This window comes from Canis aureus, chromosome 3 (genome assembly GCF_053574225.1).
Source record: "Canis aureus isolate CA01 chromosome 3, VMU_Caureus_v.1.0, whole genome shotgun sequence".
NCBI classification, from domain to species: Eukaryota; Metazoa; Chordata; class Mammalia; order Carnivora; family Canidae; genus Canis; species Canis aureus.
Genome location: NC_135613.1, coordinates 84,632,411 through 84,655,481, shown reverse-complemented (window position 1 = coordinate 84,655,481; position 23,071 = coordinate 84,632,411). Strand labels below are relative to the sequence as shown.

Genomic DNA, 23,071 nt, shown 5'->3' with positions numbered 1-23,071 from the left:
TGTATACTTAAAAATGTTTAAAACGGTAATTTTTCTGTCATATGCATCTTACCACAATAAAAATATTTTTTAACTATATGGAAGATGAAATGTGTTTTCATAGCCCTCCCAAACTACCCATGAAGTGTCATCTAATTTTTTTCCCTTTATTCAACCAAAATTTATTGAATACTAACCAATTGTCAGCTCTCTGGTATGATAGGTCCTCGGCTTTCAAAGATACACAAAAAATAGTCTCTGTCATAAAGGACTTTGTAATCTGCGTGGAAAAGCATGAAAGTAAAATTAACAGACAAAACTATGTGATAGGGATCCCTGGGTGGCGCAGCGGTTTGGCGCCTGCCTTTGGCCCAGGGCGCGATCCTGGAGACCCGGGATCGAATCCCACGTCGGGCTCCCGGTGCATGGAGCCTGCTTCTCCCTCTGCCTGTGTCTCTGCCTCTCTCTCTCTCTCTGTGTGACTATCATAAATAAATGAAAAAAAAAAAAAAAACAAACAAAACTATGTGATAAGTACGATGATATTGGTATGTGCATGGAATTTATGAAGCACATAGGTAGGAGTATTTAGCTCCAGCAGGAAATATCTGGAAACAACCTTTCCAAAGGATATCAGTGACTAAGCTGAGTCTCAGCATATATGAGTTAGCCAGGGGAAAGGGGAAAAGAGTTTCTCAGTCAAGAGAAGCAATATGTAAAAAGACAGACAGTAAAGAGAATATGAGCAGATTGGGGAAATATGATAATATATAATATTGGTGATGGTTGGGTAAAGAGAGGAAAAAGGAGAGCTGGGTAAGGTTCAGAAAATGAGTATCTTACATCATGTGGGAGCTTATACTTTATTGTAAGGGCAATGAGTACTGTATATGATTTTATTTATTTATTCAGGAGACACACAGAGAGGCAGAGACCGAGGCAGAGGGAGAAGCAGGCTTCCCATGGGGAGCCCAATGCAGGACTTGATCCCAGGACCCCGGGATCATGCCCTGGGCCAAAGGCAGATGCTCAATCACTGAGCCACCCAGGTGCCCCTGTATATGATTTTAGAAAGAGAAATCAGGTGATCAGTTGGGTCTTTAAATGGACCTCATTGGCTACACTGTGGAGAATGGACAGAAGAGGGGATCAACCCCCCAGTCACAGAAGTGAGAACTGGAGAGGGGTCTGAACTAAGGTGCTGGTAATGACCATGGAGACTAGCAGTTAACAAATGTTCCCGATAAGGACTCAGGAGATCAGCTACCAGTTAGGTACACATGATGGGAAGACTCAGGTTTCTACCTTGGAAAACCTGGTGAATGGAAGTACAAGTCATTGAAATGAGAAACTCGGGGGAAGAAATAGGTCTAGGGCAATACAGATCATTTTTATTTGGAAATTTTGCACTTGAAGTGATTGAGGGGCAGAGACAGATGGCTATTTAGTTGCAGAATTCAGGAAAAATGCATGATGTACAGCTATCGATCCGTGATCCCACTAAATAGAAAGGAGAATTTGCCTTAAATTAAAAGAATTGATGTCTAAATGTAGAATCCTATTGTAGAAGTAAGGATACTCCTTCCAACGCAGGGTAACTTAAGGCATGGAGCAGCTCCTCTATGCAACATCAAAATCAAACCATAGAGCATTTGCCCCCTCCACCTTGCATGTAATAAGGCTTCTGAGAATAAACCAATTATTGATAAACCTGGAAGCTTTCCAAACTGGTTTTCATTTTGAAGCAAAGAGGGACTCCTAATATATATCTTGCCTGTGGCAAATCAAATCTTAAAACTCTTTTTATAGTTGAGATCGATCCTTTGGGAATTTTGTCAACAACCAGAAACGAGTAACTAACAAAGAAAAACAAAATAAAATAAAATAAAAATAAAAGTGTTAGTGTGCTCTATTTTTTTATGGGTATTCATCAATTTTTCGCATTCTTATTCTCTCCTTTCACTGCTGACAATAATTCTTCTCCTTAGCAAGTGGATTTTATTTCTAGAAGAGTCCTTAAAAGTGGAAGAGGGGAATGAAATAAATACTGACACATGCCACAACATGAATGAACTGTGAAAATACGCTAAGTGAAAGAAGTTAGGCACAATAGAGTATATATCATATTATTCCATTTATACTAAATGTCCAGAGCAGGCAAATCCATAGAGACAAAACAATTATTGATGGCCAGGCCTTGTGGGTGGAGAAAAAAGGGTGGCCCCGAAAGTGTAGAGGGTTTCTTTTGGGGATGATGAAAAGTGTTCTCTAACTGGTTGTGGTGAAAAATGCACAATTCCATGAATACACTGAAACTGTTGAATTGGACATTTTAAGTGGGTAAATTGTATGGTATGTGAACTAGATCTTCAATGAAACTATTACTAAAAAGAGTGGAAGAGGGAAACAGATTATTGGACCTGGTAACAGGTGATGATGCAAAAAGGGTCACAGAGTTGCTGAGTTTGCCGATGGAAGAACGAGACCAGCAGCCCAGGAACGCAGGTGGTCTCTGGAAAGTGGGAAAGGCAAGGAGATGATTCTACCAATGAGCTTCCACAAAGGGACAGCCCTGCCAACACCTTGATTTTAACCCAGCAAGACGTGTGTCAAGGCCCAGAGAATGAAAAGACAATACATGTTGTTGTTTTAAGCCACTAAATTTGTGTAATTACTATTACAGCAGTTATCAGTTGTGAGTGGGAGTAGGAAAGAAGGTATTGGGGGGGTTGACAGAAGAGATGTTAGGATATAGTCATCTAGGAGGATAAAAGAATGGATTGACGAGCAAAACATAGTAGGATTACAAGGGCACGTTAGGAAAACACTTACAGGAATTGGGAACACCTTTTCCCCCCTTCCAGATGGCTACTGTGGGAATTCTATTTTTGTATTACCCATCACTGGGCAATATTTCATTGATCCAAAGATGACCATCTGTTACAGGTTTGGAAAATCATTATCTCACACTCCCCACCATAAATGACTTCTATATTGGGTTATTAACAAACCCACTGTCCCCTAAAAGGAAAGCAACAAGCAGTTAACTAAAGTCTTAAAAGAACCACTGACCAGGGGCACCTGCCTGGGTGGCTCAGTCAGTTAAGCATCTGCCTTCAGCTCAGATCGTGATCCTGGGATCCCAGGGTCCTCAGATCAAGCTCTGCACTGGGCTCCCTGCCCAGCAGGGAGTCTGCTTCTCCCTCTCCCTCTGCTCCTACCTGCTGCTCAAGCTCTCTCTCAACTAAATAAATAAAATCTTAAAAAAAGAAGAAGTACTGACCCAAAAAGCCCTCAAGCCCCACTTAGGAAACTGTCGATTATTCCTTAACCCTTAAGACAAGCCGCAGCCCAAATATATTCACCAACAGAGAGAACACCACTAACACAGTCAAGCCCTCTTCAGAGGAATCGCCCCCAGCTCTTTCTCAGGGATGGATGGGCCTGTGGGATATGAACATGGAAAATCCTCCCAGCAGGCCGAACCCGGGGCACATGTACTGAACTTACTCCATTATTAAGGAGGTGAGTTAACAAATGAGCACCTGTGAAACCTGCTGGTCCTATGCTCTCCATTACCTCATCTGGACCAGTGACCACTCTAGGCTGCTTTCTTTTTTCTTCTTTCTGCAGGGTTTTGAGTTATGGATATCCTGTTTGTCTTTCATCACTTGACATCTGTTGTACTCCAAAACAACATACACACATGCAATTCACGTGATTTCAAGTGACCTGGAGAGAAAGAAGCATTGGATCATTTTGCTCAGAGTAAGCAGGAGATGGAAGACACGAATGAGTCAGTCCTCAGCAGGTCTCGGTTTCGAGGCTCTCACGGCGTGGCCACCTAGCAGCCTGAGTGCAAGCCTAGAGTCCCTAAATAGAAACCAACAACTTCCTCTGGTGCTCGGTAGAAGAATGAGCAATCTGTTCCAACACGGGAGGAAAAATCCACTGTGTTTGACTTTACTGAGAGACAGCCTGTCAGCCTCCGATATGGCTCGAAAATACAACACATTTGGCTTTATGGCGATTCAGGAGATCTTCAAAGGCAATTTTAGCTGGGCATGATTTCTGAATTTGTAGTATGCATTTCCTGTATTAGTAAGAATTTTCGGGGCACGTGGCTGGCTCAGTTGGAAGAGCATGCGACTCTTGATCGCAGGGTCATGAGTTCAAGCCCCATGCTGGGTGTAGAGGTTACTTATAATAAATAAATAAATAAATAGATAGATAGATAAATAAATTTTCAGTTCTGCTATGGAAATAAATAAAACAAAATGTAAGAAGGCTAGATGAAACTCAGTATAGAAGCAAATGACATGTGGGGTATGCTAGAGAGATATAAAAATAAGTAGAGCATACATGTTCTGAACTAGAAAGTAAAAGAAGAACCAAGAAGTACCAAATAGTCACAATTCACTAAATATACTTGAGGTGCACTAAGTATTCACCATCTATGAGGTCTTAAATCAGCCATCCATAGATGATATCATTCTGGCCCCAGCTGTACTCTGCTCTAGAAATGTAGATCAGGTCCATAGTTACTCATCAGGCTAGTTTATGAAATATAGCTATTGATGGGGCATACTTGCCCCTGCAATCCTTCTAATAGACAATTGCGTATGCTGGTTCCATGGAGCTTCAGCCTATTGAACCTCTGGCTCAAACTCAATTCTGATCCTCATCCCCTCACCAAAGGTGAGGAAAGCTGACGCAGGAGGGGAAAAAAGGAATATGAACACTGTATGACCCATATTCAGGTAGAAATGGTTCTCCTACCCCACTTGAACCTTACTTATCCAAAGCAGAGTGATGGACCTTAGCTCTCTCCCGTTACTTCTCCCTACCTCTGCCCCAAGATAATTTCTCACATGGCAGGAGCGGACTTTAGAACCTTTGCATAGGTTGTGCCCCTGCTGTCTTGAGGGTCATTAAATTTGTCTTTTAGCCCATAGATTGCAAAACTGTGTACAACCATATCCAGACTTGATTCTGTTGATTCTGGGAATCAGAGACAAATGTAGCAGCTGGTCGTGCTTTTGAATAGTTTCTCTTTGATGAGGCAAGCTATCTGTTGCTCTGTGTGATAAAACTGCATTATGTTGGACGAGGGAACTTATGAAATTGGATATATGGGGAGAAATATGTGTGTACTGTACTATGAGACTGTCTGCCTGGCATGCCCCGTTCTCCTGGAAACTGCTCCTTGGCATTCACACATCTGGTATGAAAGCTACATATTTTTATAGTGCCTGTTGCCTTGATTTGGACTGACTGGTTTAGAGATAAGCATCTCATCTGAGCCTAACCAACAAGGCCCTTCACTGTTTTTTTTTTTTTTAAGTTCAAAAAATTGAGATAGATTCCCCTCCAATATAGACATTTGTGTGGTACATTCCTCCAGATTACAGTATATTAGGATTTTAACCTGATATCTTGGGTTCTAGAACCAGATTGTTTAGGTTTGAATCCTGACTGGTATTTACTATCTACATGAACTTGGGCAAATGGCTTACCCTCTCTTCTGCTTCCTTATCTGGCAAGTAGAGATCATTATAATGTCTGCTTCATATGGGTTGTAGCAAATATTAGGAGTACTTAGTACTTCTCATTCAGTAAATGTTAGGGAAATTTAGTCTTTACAAATAGAGAAAAAGTATTTTATTTTTCTCAAGTCTGACTTCAATTCAATGTTATTAAATTCAGCATTTATTTTTTGTGCACATATCGTATTCCAAGCATTAAGTTAAGCTTAGGTGGGAAAAATGGTGCCCAAAGAGACATGGTCCTTGCCTTCAAGGAACTTAAAGTTCACTGGGGAAGGCAAATATTGAAGGAACAGTCTCATAAATACAAACTATGAGATGTGCTATGAAGGATAAGTAGAAGGTGACATGAGAAGTTGTAATGGGTATTATCAGTTTAAACTTCCTTAGGAAAGTAATGTGGGAGGAAAGAGGAAGTCAGAGAAAATTTTCCAGGTAGAGGGGTCATGTGCAAAGATCCTGCAGTGGGAAAGTCTTTGAAGATTTAGAAAATTGAAACAGGTTAGTATGGTCTGGAACAGTAAGAAAAGGAGAAGGAAGGGGGCATAAAATGAGGTTGGAGAAATAGTCAAGGACCAGATTATTCAGGACCTTGTAAGAGGAGAAGGACAACAAAGATTCAAGATCTGAGAGGATAGGTTAAGGACTTTTGATCAGAGTATTAATAGTTGAAAATGAGAGAACTAGACAGGATTAAGAGATAATTAGTTAAACGGGGGAAAGCAAGTATTTATCCTGCTTTCTTATATAAACTAAACCACATAATTGAAGAGGGGTGACTTCAAGTCCTCTATAAAAACACTGCAGCTAACACATGAAGAATGATCGAATTATATCACCATTTACAACTCCTAATGAATGAATTGCTCCAGGCATTATTCAACAGCAGTTACCAAAGAGAGAGAGACAGAGAGAGAGAGAGAGAGAGAGAGATATCACATTAGAAAAAGAGAAATAAGCACATGTTCTATGCCTCTTAATGGAAAAAAATGCCACCACCTCTGAAGATACCTTGCCAAAAAAAAAAAAAAAAATTAAACAAAACATCTAGATCTTATTACCAGTTTACAAAAAATACAGAGGACAAGGGAACATGTTAAAGTACACCACGGGGATGCAACTGCCAAAATTCAGATTGTGGAAAATACTACAGGACAATCTAGTTCCTTAAATAAAAATAAAATATTACTGGGAAAACAGACAAAAATACAGAGGATTTAAAAGATATACCAACCAAAATCAGTATAGTTCCTCTCTGAAGCCAACTGTAGATATATATAGATATAGATATAAATATAGATATATAGATATATACCAGGTCATTTATGAGTCTATTGGAAATGTAAATATTTTGTATTATAAAATTATTCCTATTTTTAAATCATAATAGTACTGTGGCATTTTTAAAGACTATCTCTTTTAAAGATATAGACTAAAATATTTACATAGAAAAATCATATAATATCTGTCATTTGCTTCAAAATAAAATGGGTAGGGAAAAATGACTGGGGGTATGGATGAGGCAGTATTGGCTATTGGTTGGATGTGATGGCTTGGGTGACAGATATATACTGATTTTTAAAAAATATTTCTTGAAAAAATAAATAAATAAAAATTTAAAAAATAAAAATATTTCTTAACTCATCTTTCTATGTTTTATATGTGTGAAATTCTCTACGATTTAAAAAAAAAAAAAAAGTTTTTTGGGCAGCCTGGGTGGCTCAGCAGTTTAACGCTGCCTTTGGCCCAGGGCCTGATCCTGGAGACCCGGGATCGAGTCCCACATCAGGCTCCCTGCATGGAGCCTGCTTCTCCCTCTGCCTGTGTCTCTGCCTCTCTCTCTCTCTCTCTCTCTGTTACTATCATAAAAAATAAATAAATAAATAAATCTTTCTTTAAAAAAAGTTTTTTGATTTAGAAAGCAAAATTGGCATAAATTAATAATAATTGGACATTTGGTAAGGATGAATATGATGGAGGTTTCAGGGATGATGTTGGTCTTCTGAATTTTGGGTCTAGAACTGAAGTACCCTTCAGTGCCTTAGAAAACAATGAGCAAGAACTATGTTTACCAAAGGCCATTAATCTATCTTGGACATGTTGAGTCTGAGGTGTTTCTGAAAAAAGCAAGCAAAGTAGAACTAGTAAGTAATTAGATAGGCAGATCAAGAACTGGGTAGAAAGATCTGGGCTAGTGGTATACATTTAAGAATCAATAGTTCAGAGTTTATGTGCATGGGTGGGATGTTCCCAGACTTAAGCATGGATCTGAAATACCTGGAGAGTCCATTCAAACATGGATTGCTGGACCCTAACCCCAGAACTTCTGATTCATAGGTCTGGGCATGATTTAAGAATTTGCACTTCTAATAATTTGATAAGTGATGCTGATGCTGTATTTAGGCCTGAGTATGACATTTTGAGAACCACTGGCCTAGGAAGATAGTTCTCAACATTGGACACAGACTGAGAATATTAGTGAAGACAAGGAAGAGGGTGCTTCAAGTCGGAAAGAGTGCTCAACAAGATCAAATACTGCACCCAAGTCCAGTAAAAGGATGGTGAAAAATGCCCTTTGGATTAGGGACATCAAAATAATTGGTGACTTTTTGGAGATATTAACTGAAGGGAAAATCAAATTAGAGGTGTTGAGAAGTGAGGAAGAAGGTCCAAAAATGAAGATAGTTGAGTGTAAATAATGGTTTTGAGAAGTTTAGCTATGAATCACACAAAAGGGGAAAAAAATAGTATTGTATCTGGTGGGGAGGTGGAACTCCAAGCAGATTTAAGGACTGAGATTAAATCACTACTCACTTCCTTGAATTAAAAAAAATCAAAACATCAATTCCTCCTCTGAAGATGAGTTGTATTTCAATAGCTGCATCTTAAGGACCTGAAGAATCTTCAAAAAATCAAAAGGATGGACTCTGATCTCAGGTAATCTGGCATCTTGCGGAGGAATGGGGATGTTTATTGAAACACAAGCTTTTCCCCTGACATTATAGGTCTTGGGAAGCTGCTGTTCTACTAGCTGATAAAACTGGCCTCCACATTCATTTATTTCATTATTGATTCATTTGTCCATTAAGCATTTATCAAATATCTATTACATGCCAGACAACGTACTAGGCTCTGGGATTAGTGTTGAGCAAGAGTCATTAGAATTACAGTAGTAATTAGAAGAGTGTTAGAGAACAGGGTGTTCTGGGAGTATATACATGGGGTCTGATGTAATCTGGGGAGCCAGGAGAGGTGGCCTTGGATGAGTGGTAGTCAAGAGGAGATCTGAGTTTCATTTATATGGAATGTCTAGAATTGGCAAATCTGTAGAGCCAGAAAATAGACCAGTGGTTACCCAGAATGAGTTGGATTGTGGGGGAAAGGAGGTTTCTTGCTAATGAGTATGAATTTCTTTTTGGGGTAAGAATGTTCAAAAATTGACTGTGGTGATGATTGCACAACTCTGTGAATATACTAAAATCCATAGAATTATACACTTTAAGTGGGTGAATTGTATGGCATGTGAATTACATCTCAATAAAGTTTATATATAAATGAGGCCTGAGTATTGAGGGGAATTAGCTAAGGAACAAAATATTTCTACACAGAGGGAAGAGTGTGTGCACTGGCAGAAAAAGAGTGGCATTTTAGAGATGTGGAAAAAAATTCTGTGACTGGCATGTTCCTTGACAGAGTAGGATGACAGATGAAGCTGAAGATCTTGAAAGAATCCAGATTGTATAATGTCGTAAAACCCATGCTAAAGGTTGGGTACTTTATCCTAAGAACAATAGGAAGCCAATTGTTGTGCAATATGATCACTACGCACTACCACTCTGGCTATCACGTGGAGAGTGAAGGGAAGAAAAGAATGTATTTGGGAAACCAGAACAGTGAGAATATTATAATTCTCCAGGCAGGAACTATTGTATTTTAGATTTGGATGGCAGCAACAGGAATGGACAAATGTAAGATTTGTTGACAGATTAGAATCAAGATATAATAGAGTGACGTAGCTGAGATGACTTGCTCAAGTGAGTGGGCAGTGAAATGGACATAGGAGAAGAGGTGCAAATTTTGGGATGGGGGTCAGATTAGTTATTTTTAATATAGTTAGGATGATCTAATAAGAGAGCAAGGATGATTTGTGCAGTAATGAGCTCTCCTCCACTGGAATTATTCAAGTCAGATTAGAGATCCTCCTGTCCAGTAGAATGCACTCTTGCTCTAAAAGAAGTTGTGATCTAAACAACTAAATTTCCATTTGGTTCCAAGGATCTACTCCAAGAAACTGCCAGTTGTGCCAGAATGTGGTGCCCAAAAACATCTCAAGGCCAAAATGAGCCGTTTGCCGGAACCTGAATTCCTCAGAATCATTGACACCAGGTTAATAATTAGTTCCTCAGGAGGGCTCCATTTGTTTGTTTCACCTGTGCGGAGGATTCTGGTTTCATAAAATCCTGCAGCAGTATTATTCCACCTACTGTCAAAGAAAGGCCTACTATTCCACCAACCCAAAGGCAAGTCTCTTCTCGCCCCGGGAAGAAAGAGGTGGGAGGGTGCAGTAGCCACAGAAACTGACCCTGCCCAAAGCCAAAACACAGAGCCGGCTCCTACAAAGTTAATCTCTGTTTGTTTTTTTTTTTCTCACACCCTCTCCAAGTATCCAGCACTGTGCCCTAGGGCTCAACAGCCATTTGTTGGTTAACTGATCTTCCAGACCTGAGGGGTGAAGGTGGGGTTAGAGGATGATGGAGTTTTAAAATGGAAATTTGAAAAGCACAAAAGGGAGGGAAAAGGAGAAGCGAGAATCCCGGAAAGAAAGCCATGTGCGTACAGTTGCTACCTGGGTCCCTTAAGAAAGAGTAAAGACTTAGCTAATGTCTTTTATGGACTGTCTCACCAGATGTCCTAGGAGAGGTAGATGGGATCTGTTTGCCTGCTTTATTCTCACCTGATTCTTCTCCAGTTTTTACCTGGTGCACACAGTCTATCACACAACCAAACCAGGGATTCAAGTCCCTGCCCCTCCCCAGGCCTTGCTCTCTGGCCACCATCCCCTCTCCTAAGGTAAGTGTTCCACCACCTTCTTCCCCTCTGCAAACCTCGGCACAAAACTTTCTGGGCCTAATTCACATCTTTCTGACTCTTCCCCAGCCTTGAAATGGGAATAATAAAAAAGATATTGGGAATAGCAGTAAAACCTCATACGGTATAGTTGCTGTGAGCATTAAACATTTCACATACTTGAGAATTCGTTGGAACTGCGAAGGACTTGTAAAATCAGACGTTGTTTTTATTGCCTTGATTTCTAAAGTAGAGTTCAATTGTTAACATCAGGGTGCCAGGATGCTTGGCTGCTTATAAAAGGGATCGGGGAAAGGGTTAATGTTAAATGTTGCCAAGTGTTTCAGAGGGAAAAAAAATCACTCCACTTGAAGCAGGATGTCAACTCACCTTGCACAAAAAGCCCTTTGGAGAGAGAAGTCTTTCGGTGTAAAAGCTGGAGGCGTGGGAAAACAAAGTACTCAAAGCCAAGCTCCAGAAGGGCTCGGGGCCTCTCTGGGCCTGCAGGCCTGCACCCCAGTCCGCCTCCACGCACCTGCTGCGCGCTTCCGCGGGGGAGCGCCCCTCCCGGCCTTGGGCGGGGAGGAGGGACGGGAGGAAGGCTCAGGTCCCCGGGGGTTTTTAGCATCTGATCAGACTCCGCAGGTGACCAGGAACTCTAAGACCCCCCCCAGGTACTGCGGGGTCATCGGGACGCCCCCGCCCCGGGGTAGGGCCCTGGAAAGTGATGGTGTAATAAAGCGAGACTCAAGGTTATGCAAAGAATAGGCCTATTGGTGGGAACAGCTCCAGGTGCCCCCGTGTTGGGGGGGGGATGAGGCAGATCTGGGTGTTGATTTCTCCACTCATTTCAGAACCGCACTTCCTGCCAGATCGCCCAGGGAGATGCTAGAACGCTCTCCGAGCCCTGCAAGGATGCCAGTCCGGAGGCGGTTCGCGGGCCCGGTGGTCCGCGAGCACAGCGATGGCGTCCCGCACGTGTCCGGCCACGCGTCTTCGCGGGCCTCAGTTTCCCCGTGTGAAAAATGGGCGGAGCGCAGGCTCACCTCCCTCACCCAGAGAAACGGGGCTGGGTGTTCCGGTTTCGGCCCCGCTACAAAAAAACCACTCGAGAAACGAGGAGTTTCTTTCGTTTTCAGTTCAAAGAAAGAAAAAAAAAAGGGAAGGAAAAAAAAAAAAAAAGCAAGAAGCGTGAACATGCCCAGAAATGCGTCCGTTAGGGACGCCCGGGTGGCTCAGCGGTTGAGCTCCTGCCTTCGGCCCAGGGCGTGATCCTGGAGTCCCGGGATCGAGCCCCGCACTGGGCTCCCTGCGTGGAGCCTGCTTCTCCCTCTGCCTGCGTCTCTGACGACCAAATAAATAAAATATTAAAAAAAGGAAGCAATGCCTCCGTTAGTGTAAGCGCGGAGGGGCTGGCGGAGAGGGCGCCGAGCGGAAGGCCGCGTGCACACGCACAGACACCGGCGCGCACACGCCCGCGGGAGGGGAGAGCCGGGCCCGCCGGCCGCCGCTCCGGCCCGGGCAGGGGCAGCGGCAACGGGAGCGGGAGCCGGAGCGGGAGCGGGAGCGGGAGCGGGAGCCGGAGCCGGAGCGGGAGCGGCCTCCGCGGCGCCTGCGCACTGGCCGCGCCCGCCCCGCCCCCACCGCGCCGGCGCCCCGCCCCCGGCTCGCCCCGCCCCGCCCACTCCCCTCGCGGTCCCAGCCCGGCCGCCCGCGCACGGCATTGTGGGACACAAACAAAGTGCCCCCGAGCAGGCTGGAGCGAGCGGAGCGGCAGCGGCCGCGGCGCCGGCCCCCTCCCGGCCGCCCCCTCCCCTCCCCTCACTCCCCTTCCCTCCCCCGCCCCGCCCCGCCGGGCGCCCGCGAGCCGCCGCCGCCGGCCCTCCCGCCGGGCGCCCCGGGGGCTGCGCCGCCGCCGCCGCCTCGCGCTCGCGCCCCTCGCGGGCACGCCATGCCCCGGCCGCAGGCCGCCCACGGGCCCGGGCGCGGCGGCCCCAGGTAGGGGCCCCCGGCTCCCGGGGAGGAGAGAGGCGGCGGGCCCGCGCTCCGCCCCCTCCCCCCGGGCCGCCGCCGCCGCCGCCGCCGCCGCCGCCGCCTCAGCCTGGCGGGGAGGAGGAGCAGCAGGCCTCCGGGCCCCGGCGCCGCCGCCCCCAGGTACCGGGGAGGGGGAGGGGAGGGGGAGGGGGGGAAGGAGGGAGGGAGGGGAGGGGGCGGGAGGTGCGCCCCCCGCCCGGCCGCGCCGCCGGACGCAGAGCCCCGGCTCGCGGGCCCCCTCGGCGGCGTCCGCTCCTGCAGGGAGGAGACCAGCCGGGGGGGGCGGCTAGGAGCAGTGTCCCCGCTCGGCCGGGGCGCCCCCTAACCCGCGGGGGCGGCGGAGTCACCTGCTCTCACCTGGCGAGCCCCAGACCTGACCCCCACACACACCCACATCCACCTCCCTCTCCTCCTCCCTCCCCCCCCCCCCCCCCCGCTGCAAAGAAAAGGATGGCACTCTTGGGGAAAAAAAAAAAAAAAAAAGAATAACAACAAACACCCCTTTTCCTTCCCTACCTGAGGATCACCGCATAGCTCGTCGCTTTCTGCCGGCCTAGCCAAGGAGGGGGGGAGAAGGGGTGGGGAGTTCCCTGCAGGTGAAACTGGCACGTCCAGCACAGGTGATGCGAGGGGCTCTGCGTGCGGCTCCCACCCGGAATCTTCATTGTGCACTCGATTGGAACTTGAAGGAATGAAGACAAAAACTTAAGTTGTTTGTGGGTTTTTGGCTTTTTGTTTTTTTCCCCTTTTACACCGTATAAGTAGATTGAATCTGTTGAGGTCAGGAAGAAATGGTTTCCCACTTGTTCTCTTACAGGTTGGTGTGTTGGGACATAGACTGGTAATACCCTAAACGCACTAATCGGTGTGGTAAGAGGGCAGATAGTCTGGCCAGGTAAAAAATTTCTGTTTCCCATTGGCCTGGGCTTGGAGTTAGAATTATTGGGTTTAAGAAAATAATGATCATAAAAAGAAGCACCATACAAATCTCCACTTCCCTCATTGCTTCGCATTGCCAGTGCATTAATAATATTTCATTGTGCCTAGTGGAGTTTCCTTATCACGCAATGTGAAAATCACCAAAGGAATGTTTTTTTCCCGTAGCCTTTTGTGTTTTTTTTAGGACGATAGCACTCATCGATTGCGGAAACCAGATTTACTCATTTTGTGCAACACAGGCATCTCGCATATGTGGTCTTATTTAATTCTCAGAGCAACCTGATGACTTAGACGTTATTCCTTGAATTTTGTCTAGGTGAACAGATCACACAGCTAGAAGTGAAATCTGTACCCAGATAGAATTCCAAGGTGGGTAATGTTTCTGCCTTGCCGCTCAGCACAGGGACACTTTTATTACGAAAGATTTGTCTCATGAAATTGAGAAATAATGAATATTTCACTATGTAGATGGAGTGAGTAAGGTTGTTCCCCCTCACTCCTCCCTTTTAGTGTCTCTCTTTAACCATTTGAAAGTAAGTTGCAAACATGGGGACCCTCGACTAATTTCAGCATGCATTTCCTAAAAATAAAGGACATACTTCTCCTCAACGTCATTATCTACACCTTTCTAAATTAATCCATATGCAAATTTCCTCTTTATTCTAAAATCTCCTTGAGAAAATTTACCCCTTCTGTATTCACTTGAGATTGTTGCATTTGACCATTATGCCTTTAGTCCCCTTTTAAAAATAATACCCATCACCTTTTTTTTCCTGACACTTACTTGACCCAACCACTTGTCTTTTAGAATGCTCCCACATTCTAGACTTGTCTATTTCCTCATAGTGATATTTAATTTATTCCCCTAGCTCCTTGACTTTTCTGTTACTGGAAGTTAGATCTAAGGAAAAACTTGATTAGCTTGAGGTAGTAACTTTATTTGGCAAGAATATTGAATAGGTGATACTGTGTACTTCTCATTGCTTCATGAACAGGTATATAATGTCAGATTGCTACACTGTTGGTAATGCCAAATGACCACTGAAGCGGTGACTACCAAATCGGCTGTAAGAGTTTGTTTTACCCTTTGATTTGTATGTGATCTTGGGATAATACTTTGACACCAAGCAAATATCTTGTTTCTGGCTACTTTCTGTTTAGTGATTTTAGCACTCTTTGGTGACTCTTGATTAAACCAGTTTTACTGGAGATTTTCTGTAAAAAAGATTTCCTTCATTAACTAGGGGTAAGCTGAAGTTCCTCCTAAACAATGCAGAGTAAATGCTTAATTTCTTCCCTTTGATTATCAATATTCAGAGAAAGGATTGGAGAAATAGTTACCTTCAATGGTGGCAAGTGAGATTTTTTTCTTGTTTTTTTTTGGTTTTTTTTTTGCAGGATACACTATAGACTCATGGGTTTTAATGTATTTATTCTTTTTTTTTTTAATGACCATTACAGTAATTTTCTTTTTGACCAGATTGTCCCAGATTTGAATAGTAGGAACCCTTTCAACCTGGCTCCTATGTCTTGTTGTTGTTGTTGTTGTTAAATACTTCTGCTTGCTATTGGAGCATTCTTGGAGTACTTTCTGGCACAACATACCCTAGGCTTACCATGTTACTTTCTTTGCTCTATATCTGGAATGGAGTCTGGATCTAAGGAGTCTTGGTTTGTTTTTGTTTTGTTTTTTGTTTTTTGTTTTTTTTTTTAAATAAGAAATGGTATATAAAAACCAAGATCAGGATGTTGACATAGTCATTTGCTGCTGGAGTGTCATTGCTTCAAGGCCCTTTCAGAGGAGAGAACTAAAAAATGGGTTTTTGCTTGTTTGTTGAATCATAAGTTCATAGTGATATATCGAATTCAGATTTAACATAGCAGACTTTTCATTAACTTTTTTAAAAAATATTTTATTTATGAGAGACAGAGAGAGAAAGGCAGAGACACAGGCAGAGGGAGAAGCAGGCGCCCTGCAGGGAGCCCAAAGTGGACCCGACTCCAGGATCACGCCCTGGGCGGAAGGCAAGTGCTCAACCTCTGAGCCACCCAGGCGTCCCTCATTAACTTCTTTGATTTTAAATTTGTCTCTTGTCTTAAATGAAAATCTTAGTGCCTGATAAAATTAACATAATTAATTATCCTACTATATACATAGAATCATTTCAAAATCACCATAACAATATCCTACTATCTGTAAACTTCCCAGTAAAGTTTAAGAGTTCTTTGCATTTATTTTTGTCCTTAGAGTATATGATATGAAGAGTGTGTAATCAGAGTACTTAGGGTATTCAGAAGTCACTTGAAATACTTTTCTGTTTAGTTAAACTGTCAATTTGATACAATTCATTGGTTTTATTTATAATTTTGGGGTTTTCTCTATTTTTTTGTTTTCTCTATTTTTGAATATGTCAAATATATCATTCAATACATGGCTCAAAAAATAATTTTTAAAGTATGTTAAAGATGCCTCACCCAAATTAATTTTTAAGATGAAATATTCTTTATCTTTGCCATACCCTTTAGTATCTAATGTATTCTCATATATCTTAATTGCAGAAGGCTTAGCAGTAGACAAAGTATGTTACTTCCTTGAAGTGATGTAGGAGTAATTTTAAATTTTGCAATTAGATTCTGATTCCTCTGGCAAAGAGAAGGCATGAAGACTAATCTTTCAAGGTGAGCGGAAAAGTAGATTTCAAGCTTGCTTTTGCAATCTTTACTTGAAAAATCATGTCTTTAAAGAGGTATGTAGACGGTGGAAGTTTTATTTTTTTATTTTTTAAAGATTTGATTCATTCATGAGAGACAGAGAGAGGCAGAGACATAGGCAGAGGAAGAAGCAGTCTCCATGCAGGGAGCCCGATGCCAGAATCGATCCCGGGTCTCCAGGATCACGCCCTGGGCCTAAGGCAGGTGCTAAACCGCTGAGCCACCTGGGGATCCCCATTTGTAGCAGTTTTAATGTCTTTCCCTCATTAATTAATGAATTGGATAAACTCTATGACACGTATTCATTCTATATTTGCATGACAGTCATGGGAATGGCCTGTGTGTCATCTCTTCTTCTGAAACCGTGTAATTCCCCACCTTCTCCCAGGTACCCTTTCCCCAAGGGCCCAGAGTAACTCAGGGGGGGCTGGTGTCCCTAGGGATCCCATCCTGCCTTATGGTCAGATTCCCAGGTAGGCTGGGTGTTGGGACAGTGCAGTTACGCAGTTTATCTCAGTCGTCAATCACCCGGGTGCTATAGAAAGCAAAAGATGTGGCCAGTTTGTTTTCCTCTGTGTATACTATCATTGCTTTTGGTAACAGAATGGACTGGGAAAATGGAGAATTCATGTGCTTTGGACCCATTCACTCTTATTCTCTCTTTAATCTCAGTATAGATTTCCCAATATTGTTAGAACACATAAAGTAAAGGGGGAAATGCCACGAACAGTTGCATAGGTATGTGTAACCACATAGCAGGTAGAGCCTATTGTGGTAGACTGAATGGGAAAATACACTAACAATTATTGCTAACATTTGTTGAGCCATTTCAAAAAGTCAGCATTGTACTAGACATTGCTTACAGCATCTCATTTAAATTTCACATTAAGTCTTTGATATTGCTGCTGCTAACTTATTTTTCAAGTAAGGAAACTGATAATCCAGGTTTCAAACTCAAGTCTGTCTTCAGAATTAGCATTTTACTACTTCAGTACACCTCATAGCTAAATATAATGGGTAATAAAATATATTTCGGGATCCCTGGGTGGCGCAGCGGTTTGGCGCCTGCCTTTGGCCCAGGGCGCGATCCTGGAGACCCGGGATCGAATCCCACGTCAGGCTCCCGGTGCATGGAGCCTGCTTCTCCCTCTGTGTCTCTGCCTCATTCTCTCTCTCTCTGTGACTATCACAAATAAATAAAAATTAAAAAATATATATATATTTCATTCGCCATGAATTAAAGCATGTACATGACTGATGTTTGTTCTGTAGCACCACTGAAGATGGTATGCCGAGAGCCCCAAGTGCTTGTCACATCTATTACACATCCTTAGTATATCAGACTTTGCTTCAGAAACTGCATTTAGATACTATTTTAATAGGCATTTAAATAGTAGAGCATCAGGGCACCTGGGTGGCTCATTTGGTTGAGCTTCGGTCTCTTGATTTCACCTCAAGTTGTAATCTTGGGGTCGTGGGATTGAGCCCCCGCTCAGCAGAGTCTGGGATTCTCTCTCTCCCTCTCCCCTCACCCCTCTACGTGGTCTCTCAATAAATGGAGAAAATCTTTAATACGCATCAAAATTCAGAGTGATTGGTTGATGGATAGATATGTGATAAAAAAAAAAAGTATAATGTTAATTGAGAATCTAGGTGTGAATGGGGAATCTAGGTGTGGTTATGCAGATGTTCACCAGTAAAATGCTTTAAATTTTCCTCCATAGGAGTGATTAACAATATACTGTTATTATAAAACATTATTGATAGCTGCATAGAAACCAGTAACATGCCTACAGTGACTCCCTTAAATTTTTAGTAAGTCTTCCTAGCCCTCCCTGTAAGGATAAAACTTGTCACTGAAAACGGTCTAGAGTCAGACTGTTATTAAAGGGTTTTCTTCATTAGTTAGAGGGCCCCTAATTAATTAGGCCCCTTCCAGGTATAATTTTTTAGTATCTTTGTAAATATTACATATACCAAATGTATGTATGTACACACACACACATTCTCCCCCCCCACCCCCCGTGGTTTTCTGATGTTCTGTAGACAGCTCATGAGCATACTTTTCATATAAGCTATATGGGATATTTTTACTTTAAATGCTCCCCATCGATGATAAAAACAGATAGTAGCTAAGAATGATTGGGGGAAATTTATCCCCTGGTAAACTGAAAGCCACATTAGTTTTCTTTGTTCTTCATATTAGAAATGTGTCACCCCATTTTAGGCGATGAGCCGGAAATCTCTAGATTCTTAGTCACTGCATCTGAAATAGTGATTGTGTACATTAGATTTATATTATGCTCCTGTTTGAAGGGCATATGACTATTAGATTAACTTCTTCACTAATATTATTAGTGCCAAGGGTGATCTTAGGACATTTTTACATAACTGATTCTGGAGTAAATCACTTCTATCATCGTGGTATTTCATATTGATAATTCAGAATACTGAAAATTGGTAGATGAAACTTACTAATGTCTCACTCTTGGGGAGTAGTATTGTCCTTGTTTCCTCATTGAATATTCTATTTTAATAATTTTTTGGTATAGCTTTAAAAACTTAATTATGTTTTATGCCTCGTTTGTAATTTCAGTATTCTGTATTGCTATCCTACAGCTATTAAAATGCTTATATGTCTGTATGTTGAGGGAATTTGCTATCATTTGGTTTCGATTGTTTTTGATACATTCAGCTATAGACATCTTGGGGTAGCATATAACCAAGACGTGAATCTCTGGAATCAGGATTTTGTGGAACTTCTACCCCGCTGGCTTCTGAAACAACTTTAGATACTCTTTATTAAATGATTTCCTCTTAATTGAGATCTTAACCTGCTAAATGTCTGATCCTCATCTACTCTTACCAAGCACAAGCAAGCATATTTAGCACTAGTCTCTATTAAATATTGTATTTGTGTTTTTTGATAAAACAGAAATCCTTGCTCTAAACAAAAATAAAATGTAAGTTTTCAGGACTAGACATACTTGTTTGCTTCCATTTCATTTTTCCCTTTTACTGGTGTGTGTGTGTTGTATGTCTTCTTGCACTTCTATCTTTTTCTTCTTTTTACATTGACTACCTCTATTCCCCCCCCCCCCTTTTTTTTTTTGGCTCTTTGCTTCTCTCCTTTCTTGCTTTGGATCTTCCAACACTGCTCATTTTCTTTTTTGTGGCTTTCTATTACTGTATGAGCACTGTAGCTTTTATTTTTGATGCCTTTTATATGCCATATAAAACTATACAAACCATACCTTTATGAGAATTATTTGTATTTACAAGAATCACTGCCTCTCTTTGTTTTTTGTTTCTTCCTCATTTCCTTCTGCTTCCTTCAACTAGGTACTTGGCTTTACTTTGAGAGTCAGTACAGCATAGTGTTAAGAGCACAGACTGGGTTCAGATCTTGACTCCTACTTACTGGTTGTGTGGTCTTGGGCCAGTTTCCTCAACTTCTTTGTGTTTTGTTTTCCTTACTGGTAAAATGAAGTTACCAAGTGACACCTATCCCAGGATTGTGTGAAAATTAAATTATTTATTTGTAAAAAGTATTTAGAACAATGCTTGGTACATATCGAGTACCATATAAATATTAACTAATAATTATCGTTCTTCTTAAAAAACTAGTTCAAAGCCATTCTTTTTTTGGCAGTTTATTGAGATAAAACTCAAAAGCCATAGATTATTGCCACTACAAATTTGTGGTCTTCCAATTTTATTTAGGTACCTCCTAGTCATCCTTCTGTTTTTTTTTTTTTTTTTTCCTCCACAGGTTTCTCATGTTTCATTTTTCCTCAGAATTGTACTTTATCTCCTCTCTTCTCAGCAGTCTGCCTCTACCGGTAGTTTCAAAGAGAAATAACATAAAAGCCACAGCTATCAGACAAGAACTCTCACTACTTGTCACCACCCACCTGTAAACTTCACTGTAACTGCACCCTTCCTTTTCTCTTTCTTCCTATCACTGGGTCTCCTGTTTCAGGCTAATTTTTTTTTTTTTTTTACTCATGCACTGAATCCAATTTCTCCGTATCCTGGAACTTTATGCCGTCTGTTATCATTGTGTTCCCTGTATTTAACTTTTCCTCCTTCTGAGTCTTTTCCAACCACTGTCAAAACATTCTCTATTTCACTATAATAAAAACAATATATCTGGGGGGAAAAACATTCTTTAGTTTTTCCCATTCTATAAAAATACCAGTATCCTCCCTTGAGCCCTAATTTCCCTCCATCTAACTCCCTTGCTCTATCTTTAGAAGCTGTCTTCTTCAGATTGAATTGTCTATACTTACAGTTTTCACTTCCTCATTTCTGTACACTCTTCATCTTTGTCTATTGCAGTCTGATTCTACTATGTGCTATTATAATGTCATCAGTAATTCTTTGTGGCTAAATCAAATAGAGTAGTTTATATCTTATTTGACCTATCAGCAGCATTTGACACTGACATCCACTCCTTGAAATACTCTGCACTCTTGGTTTCTGGAACATTCTACTATCCTGTTCCTTCTGAATATCTCTTTTCCAGGTTTTCTTTTTGCTACCTCTCACCCTCTTTTTCCTCCTCTTGTTTTCCTTAATCATTCTAGCTTAAAAGCTTATCAATTTTGCATTCTAGGTAAGATCCTCTTTAAAGAACCCGTTTGGCTTTAATTTGTTCTATGGTCTATTATTCACTTTATGTCTGTGCTTTACTTCCTTCTATTTATTTTGAGTTTGCCTTGCACTCTTTCTGGCTTCTTAAAGTAGATGTCTAGGCCATTGATTTTTTTAAATTATTGTGAAACACATTTTAAAAAATTTATTACCTTAACTATTTTTAAGTGTACAGTTTAATGGCATAAAATACATTCACACTCTTATGCAACCATCATCATCATTCATCTTTAGAATTCTTTTCATCTTGCAGGACTGTAACTCAGGACCCATTAAACAATAACTCCCCATTCTCCTCTTTTTCCAAGCCCCTGGCAGCCACCCTTGTACTTTGTGGTCTATGAATTTGCTCTAGAAACCTTATATTATTAGCATTAGACAATGAATGTCCTTTTGTAACTGGTTTATTTCATTTAGCATAGTGTCCTCAGAATTTACCCATATTGTAATGCATACCAGAATTTCCTTCATTTTTAAGGCTAAATAATATGCCATTGTATTTGTGTATCATATTTTATCTTCTTTTGGTGAACACTTGGAGTATCTCTACCTTTTGGCTATTGTCAGTAATGGTCCTATGGATATTTGTGTACAAATATATGTTCATGTCCCTGTTTTCAATTCTTTGGGGTATATATCCAGAAGTAGAATTGCTGGATCATATGATATTCTATTTTTTAAGTTTTTGAAGAACCCCACCCATACTGTTTTTCCACAATGGCTGTACTTAAATTCACACCAAGAGTACACAAGGATTTTTTTCCTCCACATCCTCACCAGCACTTTTTTCTGTATGTATTTGGTTTTTTGTTTTATTTAATAGGAGCCATCCTAACGGGTGTAAAGTGGTAGGGCTTGTGGTGATAGGCCTTTGATTTTTAGGCCTATATTCTTTTCTAATATGTGTATTGAAAGCTATCAATTTTACCCTAAGCACCACTTTAGCAGCATCCCACAAATGTTAATAATGTATTTTAATTATACTAAGTTAAAAATGCTTTCCACTTTTCCTTGTTGATTCCTTCAGTCAACCTGTGGATTATTTCAGTATTTTATTTCCAAGTATTTGGGGTTGTCTTAATAACTCAATGATTTCTAATTGTGCGTGTGTGGCGAGAGAACGTTTTCTGTGTGCATTCACTCCTTTAAAATTTGTTTAGAGGGGTCTTAATGGTGCAGCATATCTGTCTTGAGCATACTTTGTACTTGAAAAGGATGTGTATTCTCCACTGTAAATATCAGGACAAGGTGGTCAGTGGTGGTGTTCAGATCTTTCATGTCTTTAGTGACTTTTCTTGGTGGGGAAGGACCTAGTTCTATCAGTTATTGAGAGGGTCAGTAAAAGTTCCGGGAGTATTATTGTGCGTTGTCTGTTTCCTTAGCTCTGTCAGTGTTTACTTCTTGTATTTTAAAGCATTGTTTTTAGGTGCACACACATTTCTTGCTATTATACATCTTTGTATCTCTGGTAATATTTTTGTCTTGAAGTCTATCTGATATTAAAAATAGAGCACTCCTGGGGGGCACCTGGGGACTCAGTTAAGCATCTGCCTTCCGCTAAGTCCTGATCCTGGTTTCCCGGGCTGTAGCCCTATGGTGGGCTCCCTGCGCCGCGGGGAGTCTGCCCCTCCCTCTGCCTCTCCCCCTCCTCGTGCTCAAGCTCTCTCTGGCTCACTCCTTCTCAAATAAAAAAATAAAATCTTAAAAAAAAAAAACTCCTTGGGGTGCCTGAGTGGCTCAGTCAGGTAAGCAGTTGACTCTTGGTTTTGGAGCAGGGTCAGGATCTTAGGGTCCTGCTCGTGCATGGGGCCTCGTGCTCAGTGCGAGTCTGTCCCTCTCCCTGCTCACTCTCTTTCTGTATAAAATAAATAAATATAAAGCAAAAATAGAGAACGTCAGCCTACCTATCCTTATTGCTTGCCTGGTATATCTTCTAACATACTTGTATCCTTTTATTTCTTAAAAAAGAGCATACAGTTGGGCTTGCTTTTTTAATCCTGTTCTGCCTTTTAGTTGAAATGTTGAGTCCATTAAAATTTACTGTAGTTAAATGAAGTCCAAAATCAAATTGTTGGCAGAGTTGGTTCCTTCTGAGAGAAGGATCTATTCTATGCCACTATCTTTCCTTCTGTTAGTGC

At 41.7% G+C, this 23,071-nt stretch overlaps 1 protein-coding gene across 7 annotated transcripts in view; it reads left to right on the top strand.

The window, feature by feature from the left end:
* The first annotated feature begins 12,594 nt into the window (after positions 1-12,594).
* The window catches only part of ZBTB44 (zinc finger and BTB domain containing 44), a 67,735-nt gene continuing 57,258 nt past the window's right edge, over positions 12,595-23,071 (top strand). For 3 of the 7 annotated variants that reach the window (XM_077894198.1, XM_077894195.1, XM_077894196.1), the window contains exon 1: positions 12,595-12,746. The gene's annotated coding sequence lies outside the window, so the exon portion shown is untranslated. Of the gene's footprint in view, positions 12,747-13,881; positions 13,935-23,071 lie in introns of all 7 variants that reach the window. The other 4 variants (XR_013377135.1, XM_077894193.1, XM_077894199.1 and 1 more) reach the window with 2 other exon arrangements.